Below are 10,705 nucleotides of genomic sequence, written 5' to 3' on the forward strand. Positions count from 1 at the left end.
TTCTCATCCTGGGGCAAAGTTCTCAACTCAAGGTAGCTCTTCCAGGTTAGCGGAGTTTGAAACCTGAAGTGTTTGTAACGTGAGGCATTTGTAACTCAAGGTACCACTGTACTAAGACCCAGGATGGGTTTATCAAAAACAAGTCATGCCAGAGGAATCTCATTTATTTATTTATGTATGTATGTATGTATGTATGTATGTATGTATGTTAGAGTTACAAGGGATCAAGGGAATGCTGTGGACATAGTTCTTCTTGATTTCAGTAAGGCTTTTGGCAAAGTCCCCATGATTTTCTTGCGAGGAAGCTGATAAATGTGGGTTGAACGAGGTAGCTGTTAGTGGGAACTGGTTTTGGTCAGTCAACCACCTAACAGTTCCTCATCATCCTGGGTGGAAAGTGACAAGTGGGTTGCTGCACGGTTCTGTCGTGGGCCCATTGTTGTTCAACATCTTTATAAACAACTTGGACGAAGGAATTGAGGGGATGCTCATCAAATTTGCAGGAATGAGACCAAACTGGGAGGGGTAGCCAATGATGCTGAAGACAGAATCAAGGTTAAAGATGACCAATGGATACAAGTTACACGAAAGGAGATTCCGACTCAACATCAGGAAAAAACTTCTGACTGTAAGAGTTGTTCAACAGTGGAACAGACCCCAACAAGAGGTGGTGGGTTCTCTTTCCTTGGAGGTTTTAAGCAGAGCTTTGGTGGCCATCTCTGCATGTATGATTTAGTTGAGATTCCTGCTCTACAATTCTACTTTTCTATGATATCAGCCAGGAGCTATGCATTCAAAATTATGAGCCCCTCGTGGCTGAGATTAGACAGCTAACCCTATCCCCATTCAACTTTCAGCGCCTGGTAAAGAACTTTTCATTTCAGCAGGCATGTTAAGTGAGCTTTCTGATTTTATAGTTTTTAACTGCTTTCTCTCTCTCTCAGTTGTATTTGTTCAGCTTATTGCACACCACTTAGAGACTACTGTAGTTAAGCAGTATATAAAACTGTTGAAATGAATGATTAGTTAATAAATATAAACATGGCCCTGACATCTAAAGTGGGGTGGGGGTGGGGAATGTCACCCACATTGCCTTTGAAATGTCATCCCCAGGAAGTCCCGCCTCTCACACAGCTTAATATAATAATAATAATAATAATAATAATAATAATAATAATAATAATATATTATTGATACCCCGCCCATCTGGCTGGGTTTCCCCAGCCACTCTGGACGGCTCCCAACAGAATATTAAAAACACAATAAAACATCAAATATCAAAAGCTTCCCTAAACAGTGCTGCCTTCAGATGTTTTCTAAAAGTCAGATAGTTGTTTATGTTCCTTCAGCAAAGAGCTTTTTAGTTTACCCTGATTTTTGAACCTTTTAACTGCTGTGATTTTTTTATGATGCCGTGATACCTGCTGTTTTATCTGTAGTTATGCACTGCTCCGCTGGAAATGCAGAGTGCAGGGTGAGGCATCAGCATGGAAAATAAATAAGTAGATACCCAAATCCTACGGCAAAGCCACATATTGATCAGGTTCACATGTAGTGTTATGTACCAGAGCTTTGGACTTCTGCACCCAGCCCCCCTCCCTTCCTCTCCATCATAGCCGTGGGAAAGAGATTTGGAAGCTGTCAATTCTGTTTCGGAGGAACCACGGTTATTCGTTATGTCAAAACCCAGAACCATGGTTATTCTTAACTACGGCTTCAGGGAACAGCCTGGATAGTAAACCATGGTTTGAAGCTTGCATGGTTTGAAGCATGCACAATGAGTAACTGCAGTTAATAAAAACTGAAAGCAAAAGTTTCCAGTTTTATGACTATATAAGCAGGAAGCAGGAAGGGAGCTTGTGTGTTCAAGGATCATTCCCTAAAACATTTGTTGTTGTTTAGTCATTTAGTCGTGTCTGACTCTTCGTGACCCCATGGACCAGAGCACACCAGGCACTCCTGTCTTCCACTGCCTCCCGCAGTTTGGTCAAACTCATGCTGGTAGCTTCGAGAACACTGTCTAACCATCTCGTCCTCTGTCGTCCCCTTCTCCCTGGGCCCTCAGTCTATCCCAACTTCAGGGTCTTTTCCAGGGAGTCTTCTCTTCTCATGAGGTGGCCAAAATATTGGAGCCTCAGCTTCAGGATCTGTCCTTCCAGTGAGCACTCAGGGCTGAATTTATTCTATTCTAAAACATAAAGGTAAAGGTAAAGGGACCCCTGACCATTACGTCCAGTCTTGACCGACTCTGGGGTTGCGGCGCTCATCTCGCTTTATTGGCCGAGGGAGCCGGTGTACAGCTTCTGGGTCATGTGGCCAGCATGACTAAGCCACTTCTGGCAAACCAGAGCAGTGCACGGAAATGCCGTTTACCTTCCTGCCGGAGCGGTACCTATTTATCTACTTTGACGTGCTTTCGAACTACTAGGTGGGCAGGAGCAGGGACCGAGCAACCGGAGCTCACCCTGTCGTGGGGAATCGAACTGCCGACCTTCTGATCAGCAAGTCCTAGGCTCTGTGGTTTAACCCACAGTGCCACCCATGTCCCTTTTATGCTAAAACATAGTTTATCATTATTTCATGTCAGAGAATTGTGGCAGAAACAGACATTGGCAATATTCGCGTATTCATCCCATGTCTAAAAATGGAAATCAATTCAGCGAAGAGACCGTCACTTCTTGAAAGGCCTGATACAAACTTAAGTTACCCTTGAAGTCAGTGTGCATGCAAATTGACCGCACCAATCTGAAAAGGGACATTTCAGTAAGCTTTCCACCAGTTAAGGACTACTCCACCCACATCTCTCTCTCTTCTCTCTCTTTCCCTCTCTCCCTCTTCACCATGAACTCCCCCCTCCCCGCCGCAGATGCTGAATCCTTCTCTGCCATCCCTCTTCCTTTGTATGGCTAAACGGACGGCAATCATCCCAGAGGTTTGCCCTTAGCTGACACCGTCTCTGCGTTTGCAAACAGAAACAGACACTGCCGCCCCTTTAACAAACTCCTGTAAGCTGATCTATTATCAGCGATGGGGGCTTGCTGGATAGCCGGCAGGCACATTAATTAATTTCTATGCATATCATTGCCAGGATCGCTTACCGATCCAGGGAGCAAGATCAGAGATGTCACACCATAAATTGAGTCAGAGACTTCACCTTCCCATGTTCGGCGTGCAATTTTGCACGGCGCTTGACAAAGTAGCTACTGGGAGGGAAGAAAAGGCCACAGCTCCCCAAGGTGATGGACGGGAGGAATTGGCCCAATAAATTGTTCCCAGTAAAAAGCAATGCTTTCCTCATTAAAAGGCAGTGAATTCTCTATTGCTTTTCATTAGTTTTGGCCTTGCTAGACACGAGGTTTAATTGGCAGTGTGTTTACAGGAGGCCAACCCCAGAGGTGAAGGAGACACAAAGACCAAAAGAGATTCTTATTTATTAAGGAGAGGTGACAGGCAGCTGCTTAATAAGTTTTTGTTTTGCAGGACCCAGAGAGAAGTTGCGGTGTTAGAAAAGGCGTATGGAACTGAGTAACCTCTTCTTCGCCACTGGATCTTTAAGGATGATCTTAGGAGTACCTTCAGAACAGGGGTCTCCAAACTTTTTCGAAGCCTAACAAACTGGGTCCTAAAAAAGACCCATTTCCCAGAAGAAAAACTGACAATGCTCCAACTTCCTCCACTCCACAAAACCCATTATTATTATTATTATTATTATTATTATTATTATTCCACCTTTTCCCCAGACTGAGTCTCAAGGCACAAACTGAAACAAAAAATATATTTATAAAAGCTAATCATTAAACTCTAGCAGAATTAAAACAATATAAAAAGATCTGTCAAAGTACAGATAAGAAAAATAATAAAATCAGCACAACACTGTTGTGTGGTTTTTTTAAAAAAACACACACCTAGATAAAACACCTGCGTGTGCACGCACACACACACACACACACACACACACACACACACAACCCCAAATAACATGGAGGTCAAAAAAGAGGAACCAGCACCCGTCAGGGAAGTTTAAACCTGCTGTCCTGTCCTGATGGGGATGCAAATTGTTCCCACCCTGGCCATCAGATCAATCAGTTAATGAATGATAACCCCACTCCTCCATGGACTTGCATGGGTCCTCTGAGTAATCATAGAACAGAAGAGTTGGAAGGGACCCGAGGAGCATCTAGTCTAACCCCCTACAATGCAGGAATCTCAACTGAAGCATCCATGACAGAGATACATGGGAAGCGGGCAGTGTGCGGGCAGTGTGCATTTTCATGCAAGAGAGGACTGGCTATGCTTACTTTTGGCCATGCACGCTTCCAGCTTGTGACCGCATTGTGTTGTTTTCATTGAACACAGTTTAGTAATTATTAGTTGTAGAGCACAATGTACATCAGGAGGCTTCATTGGGTCAGAACTGAGTCTACACTTCCAGGTAAAGGTAAAGGGACCCTTGACCATTAGGTCCAGTCGTGGACGACTCTGGGGCTGTGGTGCTCATCTCACTTTATTGGCCGAGGGAGCCGGCATACAGCTTCCGGGTCATGTGGCCAGCATGACTAAGCCGCTTCTGGCGAACCAGAGCAGTGCATGGAAACGCCGTTTACCTTCCCGCCGGAAGGTTTATCTACTTGCACTTTGATGTGCTTTCAAACTGCTAGGTTGGCAGGAGCAGGGACCGAGCAACAGGAGCTCACCCCGTCGCAGGGATTCGAACCGCCGACCTTCTGATCGGCAAGTCCTAGGCTCTGTGGTTTAACCCACAGCGCCACCCGCGTCCCTTCCAGAGTTAACACTAAATACATTACGCCTGGTAAATGAGCTACCATAGCTGCTAGAGGGCTGTGAAAATTTGTGTCCCAGGCTTTTTAGACTTGTCTACCCATGTACCATCCAAAGCCAATGTGCATTGGTTGCCAGATGTGGAGTATATTGGCATTATTTACAGCTCTCCTACCCCACTAGGAGGGAGGGGAGCTTGTTGCAGCAGGAGGGGGAGACCCCCCACCCCTCTTCACCAGCCAGACTCATCTCTGCCTCTTGGCCTCCCTCCTCTCCTGCCTCTCCTCTGATTCTGGACTTCTCTCTGACACAGAGTCTCCCTGCTCACTTAACCCTGTTACCTCTTCAGCTTCTGACACCTCCTCTTCCCAGGCTTCTCCCTCTGCCCACTCATTGTTGTCCCACCACCAATGCCGTCTTGTCCTGGTGGACAACCTGGCCCTTGAATTCTACACTAGCTAAAGTTTCTAAACCGTATAAGGCATGTTTCTGCCTATCTCTACATCTGTCCAAGAGTGAGCCGGCAGTAAATCACACCGTTCAAAGTTGGAGTTAGCTCTTTATTGGCAAAAACACAACCATCACAGACTTGGCTGAGTGTCAGGCCTAATGAGGACAGCAGCTCATCTCCAGTCTGTCTTACCCATGAATCAGTTGCTGGGACTGAAATTCCCACAGTCATCTAAGTCCCTTCCTCTCCAGGGCTTTCCCCAAGCAATTGGAGAATGCGCCTGTGTGCAGCCTCCTGCTGCACCGCCCATTTCAGCCCTATTCTGGTTCTGGGAGGCAAGGCAGGAGGGGAGCTGGTCGCAGCAGGAGGGGGAGACACCTGTGACACTTCACTAGCCAGACCCATCTCTGCCTCTTGGCCTTCCTCCTCTCCAGTTTCAGCTTCCGCCTCTGATTCTGGGCTTCTCTCTGGCACAGACTCTCCCTGCTCACTTAACCCTGTTGCCTCTTCAGCTTCTGACACCTTCTCTTCCCAGGCTTCTCCCTCTTCTCCCTCTGGCTACTCATTGTTGTCCCACCACTAATCCCTGGACTCTGAGCCTTCTTCCCTTGGGGTTCCCCAGCTGGTGCCTCCCACCATTCCCCTTCGTCCAACCAGTCTGTGACAACAGATCCCATTTCCCTAAAATTCATGACCTTAGAGGTCTCACTGGCTTCAAATCCCCCTCGCTGAAATCATGGAGGCAAATGTGCAGAAGCCCACCACTCCAAGGTGTAGGAACCAGACCATGCTGTGTTGGAGGTGAGTAAATTGCAGAGCCATCCACAGAGCTATTACAGACAGCACGGCAAATAAAAATCCCCCATATTTATTTTAACTTCTAATTAAGGAAATACTTAAGAGTAAATTGCCCCTCTTCAGCCTGGAACTCCAAGGCTTGTTGTGCTTACAAGATATACCGGCAAATTGGGAGCCTTAAAATTAAGCAGCATGGAGTGTCCATTAATTAATTGGACTTTATATCTGTTGTTTATTTAATGCAACTTGAAAACTACTTTGAGGAAAGGAGGGAATGAGCGGAGTTGTGTGGAAATGAGCTGGGCTGCTCCCAAGCACAGAGAAGGACATGCACACAGGGTCAAACAAGCAAGTCTTTCTGGGCTGAGAATCTGAAGCCGGGACAACTTTCATTTCATTTGTTTAAATATGTTTATATTGCCTACTATCTGATATCACAAAACACCGGGGCGGTGTTATGATGCAAAAACATAAAGCACTGTTAAAACAGTGGTCATTAAATATAATCAAAATGTGTCCAAATTATTGGCACTTTTGCACTAGTAAGGGGACCCCTGACCATTACGTCCAGTCATGGCCGACTCTGGGGTTGCGGCGCTCATCTCACTTTATTGGCCGAGGGAACCGACGTACAGTTTCTGGTTCATGTGGCCAGCATGACTAAGCCGCTTCTGGCAAACCAGAGCAGCGCACAGAAACGCCTTTACCTTCCCGCTGGAGCGGTACCTATTTATCTACTTGTACTTTGACATGCTTTCGAACTGCTAGGTTGGCAGGAGCAGGGACCGAGCAACGGGAGTTCACCCCGTTGTGGGGATTCGAACCGCCGACCTTCTGATCGGCAAGTCCTAGGCTTTGTTTGTTTAACCCACAGCACCACCCGCATCCCTTTTGCACTAGTGCGCAACAAAAGCATGACACACATACCCCTCGGGTATCTGGGTTGTAAAAAGCTACAGGACGTCTGCAGGGGGGAAACGGTGCATGCAATGATTGGGAGTTAAGCAGCTTGCCTGCTCCCCAAACATTTGTAGCCACAAAAGATGCCGAAAGCAGCAACAAGTATAAGAGCCCTGATAATCCTCACAGACACAAGTAATCTTGAATGCACAATAAAAAGGCTGTCCGACTCCTGGAGGGAGCCTGTGTCTCATCAATGGGCATCGAATATCTGCAAAATGTAGCAAGAGAAGCAGCCTTAGCAATCCTCCTTTTCGTCCCTTCCCACTAGACTATCCCCACTGCCGCCTTTTAGAGACCCTGTAAACAAACATGTTGCTCATGATTGAACATGTCTGCCTGCGCTTGCCGTTTGAAGCGGCCCCCTACTTAATGGCAAAGAGGTCTTCTGATTCATCCGCCATAAGTGGAAAGGTTGCAATTTAGCAAGCCACTCCACATCTAGGAAGTTTGTGGTGTTAAACGGCTGCGCTAAATTCTCTTAGGCAACTGGGTGCTCAAGTGCTTGAGGGGGTGGCGGCGGAGAGGTTTTAACAGCAGCTGGAGCACGTTACTATTCTTCCCCCATCTGCTACGATCAAGGTGAGCCAGAAAGCTTGGTGATTGCACTCACTTGTAGCACTCAGGCTCTGTTCAGATATGCTCTTAGGTATATTCAAGTACAGAGGGACACGGATGGTGCTGTGGGTTAAACCACAGAGCCTAGGACTTGCCGATCAGAAGGTCGGCGGTTCGAATCCCTGTGACAGGGTGAGCTCCCGTTGCTCGGTCCCTGCTCCTGCCAACCTAGCAGTTCGAAAGCACGTCAAAGTGCAAGTAGATAAATAGGTACCACTCCGGCGGGAAAGTAAACGGTGTTTCCGTGCGCTGCTCTGGTTCGCCAGAAGTGGCTTAGTCATGCTGGCCACATGACCCGGAAGCTGTACGCCGGCTCCCTCGGCCAATAAAGCGAGATGAGCACCACAACCCCAGAGTCGGCCACGACTGGACCTAATGGTCAGGGGTCCCTTTACCTTTATATTCAAGTACAGGCAGGGAAGAAATTCAGTTTTCATTTATAGGCAAAACCTCCCGAATTTGCACTTTCAGAAACAGCACATGAACTGACAACACAGCTACCTGCTTTGAATTTTGCAGTGTGGTTCTCCAGCCAAGGAACGTGTACAAAAATGCAAGGCATATATTACTGAAAAGGGCGTACAAAAGTGCCTTACATTAGGGAAAGCTTATTTGCTAAAATGTGTATGTTAGGTTGTAAATAAAGAAGTGGATATTATGATAAATTTGCACTAAATGCTGCTAAAGTTTCATGGGGCGGTGACCAGAGGAGGAATGACCACTGAGAGGAGCACACAAAGGGGGGGAAACACCATGGTGCATCTGCAACAGCACAACCAGATACCTTCATGTGCCCCAGCTGCAACAAAACATGTCTCTCCCGTATTGGTCTCTACAGCCACAGCAGGTGCTGAAAGCTCCCAATGATTTGACTTCACCCCCAAAGGCACACTCTTCCATTGACTCCAGAGACAGATGGATGCCAACATCAAGGAATTCCTGGGACCCCTCATTTAAGAAACTGCAAGGATTTATCCATTTGTATTTATTTATTTTGAAACTAAAAGTTGTTGTCATTTATATAGTGCCCTTCATCCAAGGATCACAGGGCAGCTTACAATATAAAAACACAAAAATACATAACATAGTAACAAACAAAAACAATACCCCCCCAGTTTTAAAAGACCGTAGATTGTTTAATTAGACAAAGACCTGGTTACAGAGAAACATTTTCACCTGACTCCTAAAGATATGTTATGAAGATGCCAGACGAGTTTCCCTGGGGAGAGCATTCCACAAGTCGGGAGCCACCACAGAAAAGGCCTGCCTTCACGTTGCTGCCCTCTGGACCTCTCGTGAAGGAGGTACACAAAGAAGGACCCACAGGATGATCGCGGAGTTTGGGTCAGTTCATATAGGGAGAGGCGCTCCTTGAGGTTTTTCAGTCCTGAGCCATTCAATTTCGACTGTAAGCTCCTTGGAGTGAGGACCAGCACTCTCGTACTTTGTAAAGAACTCCACACATTGATGGTGCTGTTAAATGCTGGATGCAAACGCTGCAAATATATCGTCAGCCCTGAGTAACATTGTTCAACCTTCAGGAAGATGAGGCAGTTCATATCCTAGTGATGGGTGTCGAAGACTGCGGAGTGTTCACAGAGGCATTATTAAAATAAGCCAGCATGTTAAGCAGTGATTAATTCAAAAAAATACACATCTCTTCATGGAGTATGATCTCAGAAAATATGGCGGTGGTGAGGAATCCCTCTGTTCTTGTAAACTCTTTTCCTTATGGCTGTTCTGAGGACTGAAGGGAAGTGAAACAGCAGCCAATCCCTCTGTAAAGAGAGAATCAAAATCACTAATAGGGGAGAACTGTGCATATTCTACAACACAATGGCCCGGTTGCAAAAAGAAATCACACAAAGAGTCTGACCTGAGAAATACAACTTTGTTTAAATGCTTTCTTGTTTCTTAAAAGCATATGGTCCTCACTGGCATCAAGAAAATGTTGGAAATGTGTGACGGGGTGTAATATAATAATAATAATAATAATAATAATAATAATAATTTATTTGTACCCCGCCCATCTGGCTTGCTTTCCCCAGTCACTCTGGGCAGCTTCCAACAAAGATTAAAAATACATTAAAATGTCACACATTAAAAGCTTCCCTAAACAGGCCTGGCTTCTGATGTCTTCTAAATGTCAGGTAGTTGTTTATCTCTTTGACATCTGATGGGAGAGCGTTCCACAGGCGGGTGCCACTACGAAGAAGGTCCTCTGCCTGGTTCCCTGTAACTTGGCTTCTTGTAGTGAGGGAACTGCCAGAAGGCCCTCAGAGCTGGACCTCAGCATCCGGGCAGAACAATGGGGGTGGAGACGCTCCTTCAGGTATACAGGACCAATGCCGTTTTGGGCTTTGAAGGTCAGCACCAACACTTCCAACACTTTCAATTGTGCTTGGAAATGTACTGTTCTGAAAATGGAAGCTTGTTGTCCCCCAGCACCATTCATTATGATATTCCAGATCAAAACACTCTTCTGTGGAGTTACTATCCGCCAGGACACTGTGGATGCCACAATTCTGCTGGCATATAGGAAAAGCACCAAATGCATGAGGAATCCAGTGCCCTGAGAATCTGAGTTTTGCTCTGTTTCCCACCTGCTCCCGCCAAAGGACAAGCTTCTAGTCCCCGTGGATGCAGAGGTATGTTTGAAAGGTCTGCCGTATCTTCAGAGGAAGAGGGTTGCTGAGTGAGATACACAATGCACACCTCCACTTCCAAGGGCACTGCCAGAAGTCAGGATCCTTGGGCAGTTGCCAGGGCTCCAGTTTCCTGGGTGGTTGACATCTGACCTGGAGCACCTTTGACAGCCTTCCAACAATCACCTGGCATACTGGAGCTGCAATTCACATTCCCCACTTGCCCAGGAAGAAGAAGAAGAAGAGTTTGGATTTGATATCCCGCTTTATCACTACCCTAAGGAGTCTCAAAGCGGCTAACATTCTCCTTTCCCTTCCTCCCCCACAACAAACACTCTGTGAGGTGAGTGGGGCTGAGAGACTTCAGAGAAGTGTGACTAGCCCAAGGTCACCCAGCAGCTGCATGTGGAGGAGCGGGGAAGCGAACCCAGTTCACCAGATTACGAGTCCACTG

This window comes from Podarcis pityusensis, assembly GCF_964106645.2.
Source record: "Podarcis pityusensis genome assembly, chromosome: 11".
NCBI classification, from domain to species: domain Eukaryota; kingdom Metazoa; phylum Chordata; class Lepidosauria; order Squamata; family Lacertidae; genus Podarcis; species Podarcis pityusensis.